A 6,309-nucleotide genomic window follows, 5' to 3' on the forward strand; every position below is an offset into this window, starting at 1 on the left:
TATCTTTACTTTGACTCAAGTATGACAATTGGGTACCACCACCAGACTTATGTTTATTTTGACCGGAGAATTACTTGTGAATTAAGTTTTGATGCATCCATTGCAAAGACTTGCATAACAGCTCTTTGTGCTGGTAGTGTACAGCAGCTGCCATTATATCAGCAGCCAAAGACCGGAAATAGTCATTCTCAGACACCCCCTCACAAGAGGCCTATTCAGATACTCCCTCTTTGCTCATGTGTTCCAAGTCCCTGCCAGGCAAGGGTAGACGATAACAAACTACAGGATTCTTAACGTTTTGTTGACTTTTATAGATCACCTAAAATGTTATCCAGGAACTTTCTGAAGAAATATTAGGATACATGATACGTTTATTTGTTTGAACTTAATTCCGTGTTGATATTGAAGTAGATGTTTGATTGCTCTGTCCTAGGGACGCATCATTTGCAGCCTTGGGAATCTAATTTTCTCTCCGCAACTCCCTTGTCATTATCTCTACACTACAACAAAGTAGTCTACTCTACTGTAGCCAACAATTATTCATTCAATACAAAGAAACAATAGCTTACACAATGGATCGGGTAAGTCTGGCTTTAACAGTATAGGCCTGCTGTGTTGTAGAAAATGTCTCGGCCTAGTTTCAATCGTCTTTGATCCTCCACATTCCTGCGTTGGGTTTAAACGTTTCGACCAAAAAAGCATGACGGTAAAACTTGTTGGGATTTTTTTTCTTCTTCAAAGTAGCCTGCTACTATATCATGTTTAGGAATCTGTGATTATGAACGAATTATCTCTATTTTTTTCTTATTCAAAGTAGCCTACTACTATATCATGTTTAGGAATATGTGACTATGACCTAATAATCTCTCCTTCCTCCCAAAGTGTTCACATTCCTTCACTGATTTCGAACACATTGTCCATTATTTGACCAGATACTCAAGTGACCGTTCAAACAAAGAAAATAAATGTCTTCAACAATGGAAGGCAATCGATAAAGAGGCAAGATCAGGTGGGAACATTATAGCCAATGAGAGGGCAGATATGCGTGTTTCCACTAGTTTCCACAGCCACAAATGTCTATATTGCTTTATTATTTATTTAAGGTTAGACATAAAGCTAGAAGTGGTGTTAAGGTTAGGTTTAAAAAATAAATAAAAAATAATTATTGCCACGTAAGTACTGGAAAATTCACAATAAGATCAGGTGGGACCATTATTAGGCATAAAGTTAGAAGTGTTGTTAATAAGATCAATGGTAGAAATGGGCGTGGTTTATGGCTTTGTTTGCGGTAACTAGTGACGACAAGTCACTACTACCATATAAAGTGTCCTACTTTTATCAATACACTCCTGACTCCCTAATCTTTATGAAATGTATATTCGATCAAATGAGGCAGAAGCCAGATTCTGGGCCCAGTTATCCCTCTCGCTTCACCTCTTCATCGCTGTTTGAAAGGAAATGACTGGTATGAGATATATGGTGGAAACTAGCCCATGCCTCCACCAATCTAATGCTCTTAGATTTGTGGGAAGTAGTGTACAATTGAACATTTGAGGAAAAAGGAGATGTTCGAGGGATGCACCCAAATCAGAGGTTTAGACTAAATGAATACACTATTTGGTTTAATGTTAATCTATGTTGAATACTTCCAACAGGACAAATCTAGGCCGTTCCCCTCCACCCTCCCAGAGTCCCCAGGTCGATCGCCTCCCTGTACTTTACTGCTGGGTCTGGTTGACTGCAGGAAAACACCAGGGCAGAGTGGAACTGAGAGAGGAGAAGAGGAATATGGAGATGTGATTTCATTAAGTAAGAACCATGGCGTGTGGATGAGACTACAGTCTGCTTCTGTAACAATGAATTCATTATATATTGATGAAAATATCTGGTCGTTCCACCCAATTTTAAAAAGTGTACCAAAAAAAAGTTTGATTTCACATCATTTTAACATTCTGTCATAAAAAGCACATGTTCAACTTAATAAAATACATTTTGCCATCTCAAGAGGTTTAATGAAATATAAATACTATAGTAAGAGCCAATGTGCCAAATAAAGTTACATGGTTGACCGTAACATGGGACTACTGAAAACAACAAAAACCCTACATTGGTAAAACGGTCCTTTAAATCAGCCATGAATCTGCTTGTGACGGGGGGAATGGAAGCTAGTATTGTGCAACAGGAAGTAGTAATTGAATGCAGTCTTCACATAAAAAGTTATTGTTAAAACATCTCTATCATGTCTGTGTCTGGATAGAAGGGTTGAGATGCTCAGTTTCCCACCACAAAATAGCAGTAAATTGATAAAGAGTAGAACCAGCTCACCTGCTTTTACTCTGTGATTTGACTATTAGATGTTCAATGTTTCTTATGCAAAAAAATATATATTTAAAAAAAAAAAATTTAAGAATAGTTTCACCATATTAAAACAAGAGTTCAGTTCATGTAACAGGGTAGACCTTAAAATGAGGGACAGACTCACTAATCACATGAAATAAATCATGTTCAGAAATGACTGTTAAAGTAACCAAATAACTAGGGCTTTACATGCACACTAATCATTTCCTATTAAATTGATTATGGCAGTAGGCTAAGTGTGTCATTAGTCATGTAAACATCTTACTCTGCTGATCTTAATTGGTGTAAGGTCATAACCGAAGTAAGGATACGCCTTTAAAAACACCTGGTTTTCTGAGAATTCTTTAGAATGATTAGGACATGTAAACACTTTAATCAGAGTTATAGAGGTGTATTTAATCTGCATGTGCTAACAGAAGAAGCAGTGCCAGCTAACTTCTTTTGACCGAGGGCAGTGAGTTCAGGAAAAACTAAAAGTATGCTGCTTAGAAATAGTTTTCACATACAAACTAAATTTGTAATAACTCAGAATTAAATATGCTTAAAAATAATAACATGATAATAATAACATGCTTTTACAGAGCCTTTATTTTGATAGCAGCCTGATTTCAGATGTGTCCATGGAAACAGGTTTATTAGGGAAATTGTTCTACTTTCCAAGCATGTCAACTTTTAAATTAAACTCATATACTAATTGACTTCACAATAATCATATTATTCTGCGCTTGTAACTTTACTCAATGATGGTAAAACTTGGAGTAATTATTGTATTAGATGGGTTAAAATCTTTCTAGAAGTTACACAGGGTTGACGGAGGGACCTGTCAAAATGCTGATTTGTGTCACTTTAGTTTTTTTCCCCGCAAAAAATCAGATTCATTGAATTCTCCATGTGTTCTGTATTAAATGGCACTTTATGGAATATTACAGTTTTAAAATGCAATATTGGTATGCAATTATTACAGGAAAAATGTCAATGGGACCCAAAAGGCAGTCTTTCATAGAACGAAATCTGTTTATGGATCCATATTTGCAAAACGTAGTTATTCAATGTCTTTGTTTCACAGGGGACATCCCTCATCGTTGCTCTCTCAGTGGGAGGGGCTTATCATCTGGGGAGCCTCAACAACATCATGATGCTGACAAGAAAGAGAAGAGTCTCTCCAGATCAGAACACCTCAAGAAACACCAGCATAGAGGTATAGGGAAGAAACCTCACCACTGCTGCTTTGACTGTGGGAAGAGTTTTGCTAAACAGAAGGAATTGATGATTCATGAGCATATTCACAACGGAGAGAAACCATACCACTGCTCTCAGAGTGGTAAGAGTTTTGCTGAATATAAAATCTTAAAATCTAATCAGAGAATTCTTACAAGGGAGAGGACTTACACCTGCTTTGATTGTGGGAAACACTTCAGTCGATCAGGAGACCTGACTGCACACCAACGCATACACACAGGAGAGAAGCCTTATAGCTGTGATCAGTGTGGGAAGAGCTTCAATCAATCAGGATCCCTGACTACACACCAATGCATACACACAGGAGAGAGACCTTATAGCTGTGATCAGTGTGGGAAGAGCTTCCGTCATTCAGGATCCCTGACTACACACCAACGCATACACACAGGAGAGAAGCCTTATAGCTGTGATCAGTGTGGGAAGAGCTTCAATCATTCAGGATCCCTGACTAAACACCAACGTATACACACAGGAGAGAAGCCTTATAGCTGTGATCAGTGTGGGAAGAGCTTCAATCATTCAGGGTCCCTGACTACACACCAATGTATACACACAGGAGAGAAGCCTTATTGCTGTGATCAGTGTGGGAAGCGCTTCCGTCATTCAGGATCCCTGACTACACACCAACGCATACACACAGGAGAGAAGCCTTATGGCTGTGGTCAGTGTGGGAAGAGCTTCAATCATTCAGGAAACCTGACTACACACCAACGCATACACACAGGAGAGAAGCCTTATAGCTGTGATCAATGTGGGAATTGCTTCAGTCGATCAGGAGCACTGAATACACACAGGAGAGAAGCCTTATAGCTGTGATCAATGTGGGAAGAGCTTCAATCATTCAGGAAACCTGACTACACACCAACGCATACACACAGGAGAGAAGCCTTATAGCTGTGATCAATGTGGGAATTGCTTCAGTCGATCAGGATCCCTGTCTGCACACCAATGCATACACACAGCAGATAAACCTTATAGCTGTAATCAGTGTGGGAAGAGCTTCAATCGATCAGGAGCCCTGACTACACACCAACGCATACACACAGGAGAGAAACCTTATAGCTGTGATCAGTGTGGGAAGAGTTTCAATCATTCAGGATCCCTGACAAAACACCAACGCATACACACAGGAGAGAAGCCTTATAGCTGTGATCAATGTGGGAAGAGCTTTGCTCTATCTGGAAACCTGACTACACACCAACGCATACACACAGGAGAGAAGCCTTATAGCTGTGATCAATGTGGGAAGAGTTTCAGGAAGATAGAATACTTGACTATACACCAGCGCATACACACTGGAGAGAAGCCTTATAGCTGTGATCAGTGTGGGAAGAGTTTTTCTCAAAATTCCACCCTGACTACACACCAGGTCACACACACTGGAGAGAAACCTTACTCCTGTCTATGTGGAAAGAGCTTTGCTCATTCAGGGTCACTGAAAAACCACCAGAAAACACAAACATGTTTTCTTTCATCTCCCTCCTCTCTGGCACCGGTTCCAGATCCCTAAATACAGTTTCAATAGAAAACATCTTGTAAAGAGTCATCCATCTCCCATTCTTTAACAGTTTACTAAGTCTGATTACCATGGTAACCTGTGTAGCATAATATGCAGCTCTGGATCCATATGTATCAAGCATCTTGGAGTAGGAGTGGTGTGTGGTGGGGAGTAGGAGTGTTCAGAGCTGTATCTTATTTCTATATCTCCTATTATCCATTAAATAACTTTAATGTAGAATGTTTCAACAATACAAGGTGTGTATTCATTTTTAAAAAATTACATCCATTATCTGCTCAACAACGTCTGCTTTTCACATTAATTATATGTTTTTAAAATCTATATCATTTTTAATGAGGATCATTGGCCTCTTGTATAAATAATTTGGTCCTAAAAGATGTTCTGCCAATTGGTCTGAGGGTCACAGTTACCTGCATGAACCAAAACCGAGTGAGAGAAGAGCGAGCACTCTCTTCAGAAATACAATTCCAGCACAATGTCCTGTACATTACCATTCTACTTCTTTTTGGTGAGTTGTTACGTGGAACAAATGCTTGTATGAAAATATTGTAAAACATCTGGAATGTGGTTTCCTTGTTTTGTTTTACATTGCTGATTGCATATTCATATTTTAAATATGTATCTTTTTCAAATGTGTATTGTTTAGTTGTATTCTGTAAAAGAGACCAGGATATGTTGTTGGCCTGGGTCCCAATACTCAGTGTTATAGTCAGGGTACTGACAATAGAGACCAGGATATGTTGTTGTCCTGTGTCCCAATACTCAGTGTTATAGTCCTGGTCCTGAGAATAGAGACCAGGATATGTTGTTGGCCTGGATCCCAATACTCAGTGTTATAGTCCTGGTCCTGAGAATAGAGACCAGGACATGGTGTTGGCCTGGGTCCCAATACTCAGTGTTATAGTCATGGTCCTGAGAATAGAGACCAGGATATGTTGTTGGCCTGGATCCCAATACTCAGTGTTATAGTCATGGTACTGACAATAGAGACCAGGATATGTTGTTGGCCTGGATCCCAATACTCAGTGTTATAGTCACGGTACTGACAATAGAGACCAGGATATGGTGTTGGCCTGGATCCCAATACTCAGTGTTATAGTCATGGTACTGACAATAGAGACCAGGATATGTTGTTGGCCTGGATCCCAATACTCAGTGTTATAGTCATGGTCCTGAGAATAGAGACCAGGATA

The 6,309-nt window shown here is 39.3% G+C and overlaps 1 pseudogene; it reads left to right on the top strand.

Moving 5' to 3' along the window:
* Window positions 1-433: 433 nt before the first annotated feature.
* On the top strand, window positions 434-5,348 carry LOC116369906 (zinc finger protein 883-like; annotated as a pseudogene).
* The last annotated feature ends 961 nt before the right edge of the window (window positions 5,349-6,309 follow it).

The sequence above is a fragment of the Oncorhynchus kisutch genome, unplaced genomic scaffold (genome assembly GCF_002021735.2).
Source record: "Oncorhynchus kisutch isolate 150728-3 unplaced genomic scaffold, Okis_V2 scaffold2330, whole genome shotgun sequence".
NCBI classification, from domain to species: Eukaryota; Metazoa; Chordata; class Actinopteri; order Salmoniformes; family Salmonidae; genus Oncorhynchus; species Oncorhynchus kisutch.